The sequence below is a fragment of the Mytilus californianus genome, unplaced genomic scaffold, assembly GCF_021869535.1.
Source record: "Mytilus californianus isolate M0D057914Y unplaced genomic scaffold, xbMytCali1.0.p SCAF_8, whole genome shotgun sequence".
NCBI classification, from domain to species: Eukaryota; Metazoa; Mollusca; class Bivalvia; order Mytilida; family Mytilidae; genus Mytilus; species Mytilus californianus.
The window spans coordinates 54416259-54426807 of record NW_026262734.1 but is presented as its reverse complement, the minus strand read 5'-3'; positions in this window follow the sequence as shown (position 1 = coordinate 54426807).

Below are 10549 nucleotides of genomic sequence, written 5' to 3'. Positions count from 1 at the left end.
TGAAGTTGATGAAAATGATAAACTAATATGCGATGGGAAAATTACAGTGGAGGAATGCACGCATGGTATCTTTAAAATGAAATTAAATAAATCTCCAGGTCTTGATGGACTTACGGTAGAATTTTATAGATTTTTTTGGAATAAACATAAATCACTACTGGTAAATGTCTTAAATACAGGATACGATAGAAACAGTCTTTCATATTCACAACGTACTAAATATCGTCCCCCGTCAATTATTAATTGGAATGAGTGTCGTAATATCATCCACGACTCACTCCATACTTACTGTTTGGAATGGATAAAACGGGAAAAAGCTGACAAAAAATCTTTGGACTCTTTTTTTAAATCAGTAATGAACATAGTTGATATACGTATTCAACATTTTAAAGAACATTTTAATCTTAACAATAACCACAATAAACCTATTTCTCGTATCAAACATAAACTAAAAGAACTAGCCAAGGAATTTGTTTTTGTCCCGGCCGATAAAGCTGCTAATAATATTATTATTGTTTGACGTAAATTTTACATTGAGGTTCTGAAAAAAGAAATCACCAATTCACCAACATTCCAACTGACTTCATTTTCAGAAAACGACATCTGTAACAAACATAAACTTTTAGCTACCGCTTTACAAGCAGAACCAAATACAATGAAAGTCCCAACTATGTATTGGCTTCCGAAGCTACACAAAACACCTTACAAATATAGATTCATTTCGTCTTCAAGCCATTGTTCCACTACTAAATTGTCTATTCTTCTTAATAGTACACTTGGTACAATCAAAAACCTGATAATAAATTGTTCAAATAAGGCCTTCGAAAATAGTGGAATTAATTACTTTTGGAGTGTCAAGAACTCGTTGGAAGTACTTTATAAATTGCATGCATATATTGGTGATTTTGAATCTGTTCAAAGTTTTGATTTTTCTACCCTATATACCACGTTGCCTCACATTCTCATTAAGAAAATAATTCACACACCTAATTAAATGGGCATTTAAAAAGTCAGAATGTGAATATATATGTTCAAACTCTTTTAGGTCATTTTTTAGTAGCAATAAACAAAAAAACTATGTCAATTGGACATGCTTTGATACTATATATGCCCTTGAATTTTTACTAGATAACATTTTTGTTCGCTTTGGAGATTCCGTATATCGTCAGGTTATCGGAATTCCAATGGGGACTAACTGTGCACCACTTATTGCGGACCTTTTTTTGTATTGCTATGAGTTACAATTTATGACAAAAATCAGCAAAGACCCATCGAAACAACATCTGATACACAAATTTAATAATACTTTTAGATATTTGGATGATATTTTGGCTCTCAATAATGACGACTTCAGTATGTATACTAAAGAAATTTATCCTGTTGAACTTTCTTTAAATAAAGCTAATACTAACAATGACCACTGCCCTTTCCTCGATCTTGATATCTATATCATTAACGGAAAGCTTAATACTAAAATATATGATAAAAGAGATGATTTTTCATTTCCTATCGTTAATTATCCATTTTTAGATGGTGACGTTCCCTTGTCACCATCTTACGGTGTTTATATATCTCAACTTGTACGATTCGCTCGTGTATGTAACAATGTTTTAGATTTTAACGAGAGAAATTTATGTATTACTGAAAAATTATTACACCAGGGTTTTCGATATCACAAACTAGTCAAAACATTTACTAAATTTTATCATCGGTATAAGGACATCATTCGTAAATAGAGCTCAACATGCAGACTTCTTACACGTTCAGGTATTTCACATCCAATTTTTTATGGAAATATTCTTTATAAAGCACAAAAATGTCAGTATTCACCTCTGAAGCTAACAAAACCTTTAAATAGACTTATTAAGAAGGGATATAGTTACGATACTGTTGTCAGGTCATTAAAGATTGCATGTTTTGACGTTAATCATGTTAATATTGATTCACTTATAGGGTCTTTGCATCGGCACTAAACACATTTATTTAAAAACCAGTTGTTGGCATGACACGGGTTATGTTCTTCTCATATATGTTATGATGGTATGATACTAAACCCCTAACGGGAAGGATTGTGCCTGATATTCATATGATGAATACATAATCTTTCAATCAGTTAAATTGAAGTCTGGAGCTGGCATGTCAGTTAACTGCTAGTAGTCTGTTGTTATTTATGTATTATTGTCATTTTGTTTATTTTCTTTGGTTACATCTTCTGACATCAGACTCGGACTTCTCTTGAACTGAATTTTAATGTGCGTATTGTTATGCGTTTACTTTTCTACATTGGCTAGAGGTATAGGGGGAGGGTTGAGATCCTCATAAACATGTTTAACCCCGCCGCATTTTTGCGCCTGTCCCAAGTCAGGAGCCTCTAGCCTTTGTCAGTCTTGTATTATTTTTAATTTTAGTTTCTTGTGTACAATTTGGAGTTTAGTATGGCGTTCATTATCACTGAACTAGTATATATATTTGTTTAGGGGCCAGCTGAAGGACGCCTCCGGGTGCGGGAATTTCTCGCTGCATTGAAGACCTGTTGGTGACCTTCTGCTGTTGTCTGTTCTATGGTCGGGTTGTTGTCTCTTTGACACATTTCCCATTTCCATTCTCAATTTTATAGTATATTTACTTTGATATTCAAAAAGGGGGATCCTTTACTTTTGGAAAACTATCGTCCAATATCTCTTCTTAATATAGATTTTAAAATTTTGTTATATGTTCTTGCTCAACGATTAAAAAAGGTACTTCCAAAAATTATAAATGAGGATCAAACCGGTTATGTTAAAAATAGATTTATTGGGTTTAATCTGAGACAAATCCAAGATGTTATAGACTACTCAGAAAGATACAAAATTGAGGGAGCAATTGTTTTTGTGGATTTTACGAAAGCATTTGATTCGTTAGAATGGGATTTTATGCTTGGAACTTTGAAACATTTTGGATTTAATGAATCATTTATTAAGTGGGTTAAGTGGGTTAAAACTATGTATACAGACGTTCAAACATGTGTCATGAACAATGGGTGGGTATCAGAAAATTTCAAAAATTCACGGGGAATCCGACAAGGCTGTCCTTTATCAGCATTATTGTTTGTTTTGGCTGTTGAAATTATGGCCCTACAGTTGAGAAATAGCAACGAAGTAAAAGGAATCACTATTAAGTTAGATGGGAAAAGTCACAGCATTACGATTTCACAATTAGCAGATGACACAACATTATTTTGTAAAGATAAAAACGATGTAATATCTGCAATGAATATAATAGAAATTTTTGGCTCGTTTTCAGGTTTATTGGTAAATAGAAATAAAACAGAAGGATTATGGATCGGGAAATTGAAATCATGCAAAGACAAAATTGCGGGGATTAATTGGGGAGATAAACCTATTAAAGCTTTAGGGGTGTTTTTTGGACATGATAAAGAGGAATGCAAAAAAATAAATTTGGATTGTAAAATAGAAAAAATGATAAAAATGTTCAAGACATGGGAAAAAAGGAATCTTTCAATTTTAGGGAAAATACTAATTATTAAAGCATTAATCTTGCCTTTATTTACATTCTTGGGAAGTGTTTGCTTAACTCCCGAAAATTATCTTAAAGAAATAGAAACACGAAGCTTTAAAAATATTCGGGATGGGAAGCCAGACAAAGTAAAATGAAACCTGATAATACGTCCATATAAAAAAGGGGGCTTACAAATAAACTCAACATATATACCAGGATTGAAATTTTGTTTTTGCGCCAGACGCGCGTTTCGTCTACAAAAGACTCATCAGTGACGCTCGAATAAAAAAGAAGTTAAAAAGGCCAAATAAAGTACGAAGTTGAAGAGCATTGAGGACCAAAAATTCCTAAAAGTTTAGCCAAATACAGCCAAGGCAATCTATTCCTGAGTTAGAAAAGCATTAGTATTTCAAACATTTAAAGTTTTGTAAACAGTTAATTTATAATTATGACCATATCAATGATAATTCATGTCAACACAGAAGTGCTGACTACTGGGCTGGTGATACCCTCGGGGAATAAAACTCCACCAGCAACGGCATCGACCCAGTGGTTGTAAATAAACTCATCATATATACCAGGATTGAAATTTTGTATTTGCGCCAGACGCGCGTTTCGTCTACAAAAGACTCATCAGTGACGCTCGAATAAAAAAAAAGTTAAGAAGGCCAAATAAAGTTCGAAATTGAAGAGCATTGAGGACCAAAAATTTCTAAACGATTTGCCAAATACACCTAATGTAATGGTCGATTTTAAAAGTTATTTTATGTCGCTAAAGGCATCATGCGTATATAGATTTGTTAATGGTAAATTTGCCAACTGGAAGCTTATACCTTTTAAATATCTAAAGGTGTCTAATAATATTTTATTTATATTTAATATGAATTTAGATGATATAAACCATTTAGAATATTTTAAATGTGTTCCAGAATTTTATAGAGAAGTAATAAAGTCCTGGATTTTGACTGGGGGTGGGAAAACAAAACAACCAGATACATATTCTGATATAAGAAAGCAGACAATATGTTAATAAATTGATTACATTTCATATAAACCCAATTATCTTTGAAAACTGGATGAAGAGTGATATAATATACTTAAATGACATTCTAGATGACACTATGTCATTATCAGAAAAATATATTTTAAACAAATTATAGTGTAAGGTAAACTGGATTGCAGAATTTCATATATTGAAACAAGCTATTCCACAAAATTGGATTCACATAGTTAAACAAGAAAATTCTGTTCAAAGTACAGTAAATGTCAAGAGAAATAAGATCACATGGAAAGATCGTTATTTTGAGACTACATGTTTTTCAAATAAAATGTTATATGATTCGCTAGTGAATAACAATAAGAACCGTCAGTAGGGATAAGCAGGTGGCTTAAAATTCTACCAATGCAAGAAGCTCCAAATATGAATTCACTATATAACTTTATTTTTAAATATTTAACTGAAAATAAATTAAAAATATTCAGATGGAAATTACTACAGTTTATTGTACCAACAAAAACGTTTTTATTACAACGGAAAATAACTAATAATAATATGTGTAATTTTTGTAACATAGAAGAAGATTATGATCACTATTTTTTCAATTGTTCTTTATTTGACAAGATTTTGGCAGCAAATATACGACCTCTTAAAAAGGAGTAATATAGATTTTTTAATAAAACTACAACACCTGATATTTGGATACAAAATCACAGACAACAAGTATTACTCAATAAATGTTTTAATTACAATACTTAGTTTTTCAATATATAAGTCATAAAATTGAGAATGGAAATGGGGAATGTGTCAAAGAGACAACAACTCGACCATAGAGCAGACAACAGCCGAAGGCCACCAATGGGTCTTCAATGCAGCGAGAAACCCCCGCACCCGGAGGTGTCCTTCAGCTGGCCCCTTAACAAATATGTATACTAGTTCAGTGATAATGGACGTCATACTAAACTCCAAATTATACACAAGAAACTAAAATTAAAAATGATACAAGACTAACAAAGTCCAGAGGCTCCTGACTTGGGACAGGCGCAAAAATGCGGCGGGGTTAAACATGTTTTTTGAGATCTCAACCCTCCCCCTATACCTCTAGCCAATGTAGAAAAAACAAACGTACAACAGTACGCACAGTAAAACTCAGTTTAAGAGAAGTCCGAGTCCGATGTCAGAATAGGAAACAAAAGAAAATAAACAAAATGACATACTATGTATCTGAGCAGAAAACAAAAAACATAGACTTCTACAGAATTTTTGTCAATGAATACACTAAGAGAGTAGACACCAATATTAATGGACATAAGACAATACGTCCAATGTTACTAACAATTAAAAGGAACATAATCAATGAATAATTTTTCTAGTATTGTTATTATAATGTTTTGTAAACAAAATGTATGTCAATTAATCTAATCAGCTGACTATTCCCTGGGTAGTCAGTGGATCATAACAGGGTACGCCAAGAGAAGCTTGGAATCTTGATGATTTATTTAACAAGCAATATTTGATGAATAAAATTATTATGTTGTTAAAAAAAAGAATTTGACGGGTAAAGTGACAATCACAATAGTTTTCACGTGACATTTCACCAAAATATACAGCGTATACAAATAAAAATAAGGAGAGGTGGTATGATTGCGAATGAGACAACTCTCCACCAAAGTTCAAACGAAGTAGATGTACTAGTAAGCAATTATAGGCAACCGTACAGCCTAAGACAATGAGAAAAACCCATACCGTACAGTAGGCTATAAAATGCCCGACATGAAAAATATGAAACAATCCAAAAGAGAAAATTAACGGCCTAATTTATAACAAGGCTCCCGACTTGTGACAGCACATATAAAATGTGGCCGGGTTAAACTAGTTCGAAGGCACAAACCCTCCCCTAACCTGGAACAGCGGCGTAACAGCACAACACAATAACAACTATGCAAAACAATAAACGAATAACAAATACGGGAAACAGCTAAAAACGACAACCACTCAATTACAGGCTCCGAACCTTTGCCTATCCCTGGACAGTGGTTTAACAGTACAACATAAGAACAAACTATAAAAATCAGTTGAAAAGGGCTTTAATCATCAGCATATATTTTAGCTATGTCAACAGATAAAAAGGTTATAAAAAAGTCATCAAAGATACCAGGTTTATCATTTTTGTACCCTAGAAGCGCGTTGCATCTACATCAAACTCATCAGAGACGCTCGATTCAAAACAGTTGGAAGGCCAAATCAAATACCAAGTTAAAGGGTATTAAAACCGAAATTTATAGCGTAGACAAAGTTACTTGCTTAACCTATAGAAAGATGATGCCACAACCGTAGCTTCTTGCATATAGTATTTATCAAACAGTGATGCTGAAGTATAACTTCAAATCTGGTTGAATATCCCGCGATAGCTATGATTTATTTTCTTTATATTAGTCAATGTATGAAGGTGTTGTTCCAGTCAAAATGCGTTTGTGAGCTTTTTTCATCACTTGGCTTCCGTTGCCATCCGATATGGCCGAAATTGTCAAAATATTATAGAACATACGGGTAAAATGCAAGTTTTGTCTATTATCTTTAAAAGCGCTATAAATAGAGAAAATGTGACAGGGCAAAACATGTTTAACATGTTCAGATCTACGAATTGTTGATTACTTCAAAACTGTCAGACGACTTTCATAGCAGTTATTACCCTTAAATTATGAATTTAACCATTTGTTTTTCATTTTTAACCGAAGGAAATAACGGTTATTAATTTGGTGATGTACGGTGGATCGGGCGGGCGGCTGCCAAACAGTGTCCGTGCAATAACATATAAACGCTTTGACGAAATATTTTCAAATTTTGATATGTTGTTTCCTGTCATTAAATAAAGGTAATTAAAAGTTCGATTTTCACGATTTTCGCTCTTATCGTTGTTGAGTTGTAGACCTTTAAGTAGCAAAAAGTGATACTTAACTTGAAAACGGTTTGACGAAATCTTTTCAAATTTAGATATTCTGTTTCCTGCGACTAAATGAAGGTCAAGTTATATTTTCACGCATTTAGCTTTTATCGTTTTTGATTTGCTCATCTTAAGGAATCGTGATAATTAGATTGATTTTGGCCTTTTCATTTATTTTTTTACTTGGTCTTCTTTGGGGGTCCAGTATTGCAAATATCATTTTCATGCAGGAAAATCCGGTTTGCTGTCAATCTGACAGCGTCTTGTTGCATTTTATCTTGAAAACTAAAAAAAGAGAAAGAGAAACTTTGAATTGCAAAAATGACCAGCAAGAAAAGTTCTTTAAATAATTTACAGTGTTGAAATCGTTCAGCGCCTCCTAATTGGAGTTTTTGCTCTTTAATGACGATTGTTACATTTTGTTTTTGCTTCCTCACTAATATCTTAGAAACATTGATAGATAAACAGAAACTCAAATTAGCAAAATGATCAGCAAGACAAGATCTACAAATACGTCAACATAGCAAAAATCATCAGTTGACCCCTTATTGAAGTTCTTGCTCTATAGTGAAGTTTTTAACCATTTTTTGTGGCGTTGCATCTATTTTCATGATTATCTTGAAACCTATAAAAAAAACAAATAACATTTTTTTGTGTTATGGGCAAAATCTAAGGTAGAAAAACTGTTGACCGAAAAAAAATAATCGTCAACGCTATTCTAGTCCATACTGTTGGAGAGTGGCAATTGTTGAAGATGCACATATACCTGGGTGAGCAGCACAGGCTTATAATGTAAATTGTACTAAAATATATATGGTAAGTTAACAACTGTCCGTACTAGAGAGTGGATTATAATTGCATTTTACTTTATTATGTTATTACAAAGGGAAGTTCGTTACGGAATCATAAAACTTTCTACGTTCAACACCTTTTCAGGTTGGAAAAAAAAAATCAAAATCCTGATAATTTGCACACTTTTAGTATATGTACAAACACTCTATAATAAACAAGCTTTCGATAACAAAATAGTAGAAGAAGCTGGCCGGAAAAACCGCGTACCCAGTTTGCTTGATATCGCATAAAATGGAAAAAATTTCAAAAGCATGTTGTACATGGCGAAGAAAATCAGAATCCTGGTAATATACAAACACTTATTACAAATAATCAGATTCTGCATAATATTTATTTCTGTCTTGAAAACTGCATATGTAAGAGTAGATAAGAGGACAGGGGGTAAAACAATATCCCCAGGAGTTTTCGTGACATAAAAAAAACAAATTGCTTTCTTTAGAAAAAAAAATTCGTAAGGGTTCCGCGGAACCCAGTGTCTCGCCTACTTTTTGCTGTTAATCACAGGCTCAGCAAAAATGAGGAAAAAAATTAATAAAAATATTCCTCTCTATACTATCTTTTGATTGTAAGTAGCTTCTGTCCAAGTTTGGTAAAAATCCAGGATAGTTTATGAATCTGATAAATGTTTTAAAAACTTAAACTGCAGACTGTATGTAATGTTAACTGGAAGAAAAACTAAGTCAATTTATAAGTAAAATACGGAAAAAATGGAACAAAATTTCCTTCTAGATACTAGCTTTTAATCATAAACAAGCCTCTGTCTAAGTTTGGTACAAATCCAGGATAGTTTAAGAAAGTTGTTAAAATTTTAAAAACTTTAACCACAGAGTGAATGTAATGTTAACTGGCAGAAAAACTAAGTCCATTTATAAGTAAGATACAGAAAAAATGGATTTTTGTTTTTACAAAATTTACTTCTGGATACTAGCTTTTAATCATAAACAAGCTTCTTTCCAAGTTTGGTAGAAATCCAGGATAGTTTAAGAAAGTTATTAAAATTTCAAAAACTTTAACCACAGAGTGAATGTAATGTTTCCTGGCAGAAAAACTAAGTCCATTTATAAGTAAAAAACGGAAAAAATGGAATTTTCTTTTTACAAAATTTACTTCTGGATACTATCTTATGATCATAAACAAGCTTCTTTCCAAGTTTGGTAGAAATCCAGGATAGTTTAAGAAAGTTATTAAAATTTCAAAAACTTTAACCACAGAGTGAATATTTGTGGACCACTGTGTCTAAACTACCCCGCAAAAAATGTTTGGACTCGATAGTATCTAGTGTCCGGCACGGTGACGGACAATCAACAGACAGAGAAAAGGTAGAATTTCTGTTTATTTATTTGTTTTTTTAATGACATTGAAGAATAAACATACACATATAACTATTTTCGATTGTGTGATGTAATATTTTCTACAACCGTTCTAGATTAATGGAGAAATAAGTAAAAAAGGCACATGAAAATGGTGAATTGAGTGAACCTTGCTACGAATTTGTTTAATTTCTTTTTAAATTGTGCACATTGTACGGAAAGAAAAGTACGGAAAGAAAGATATTAACACAGAGATTGCATGGCTAGTCACTATGAGCACCTCAATATTTGCATTTTTGTGCATGGAACGAAAGAAATGGGTCATGTCAAAATGGAAGGACCCTGTTTCGTCAATGTTGTTTATTACATAAGGACTCGGTTTTGTCTCAGTATAGGACCCGGTTTTGTTTTGTTTTGAAACCACAAATTTATGAAAAGCTACGTTAACACGGATCTGAACATTGCCCATCGACAGAAATTAAATATGTGAGTCAAAAAGATGTTATAAAGATGTTATTGCAATACAAACATGTCGTGTTAAAATATATTTCAAACGGAAACTTTTCGAAAAAAAGAGTAGACATTTTTTAATGCTATACGTATACCTTATTGAACTTAGCTTCGAACTAAATTTAAATTGAAATAAATACTTTATAGCATGTACTTACATTAATTCCTTATGATATAAAAAAGAAGATGTGATGTGATTGCCAATGAGACAGCTCTTCACAAGAGACCAAATGACACAGAAAGTAACAACTATAGGTCACCGTACGGCCTTCAACAATGAGCAAAGCCCATACCGCATAGTCATTTATAAAAGGCCCCGAATTGACATTTGCAAAACAATTCAAACGAGGAAACTAACGACCTAAATTATGTACAAAAAAAATGAACGAAAAACAAATATGTAACACAGCAACAAACGACAACCACTGAATTACAGGC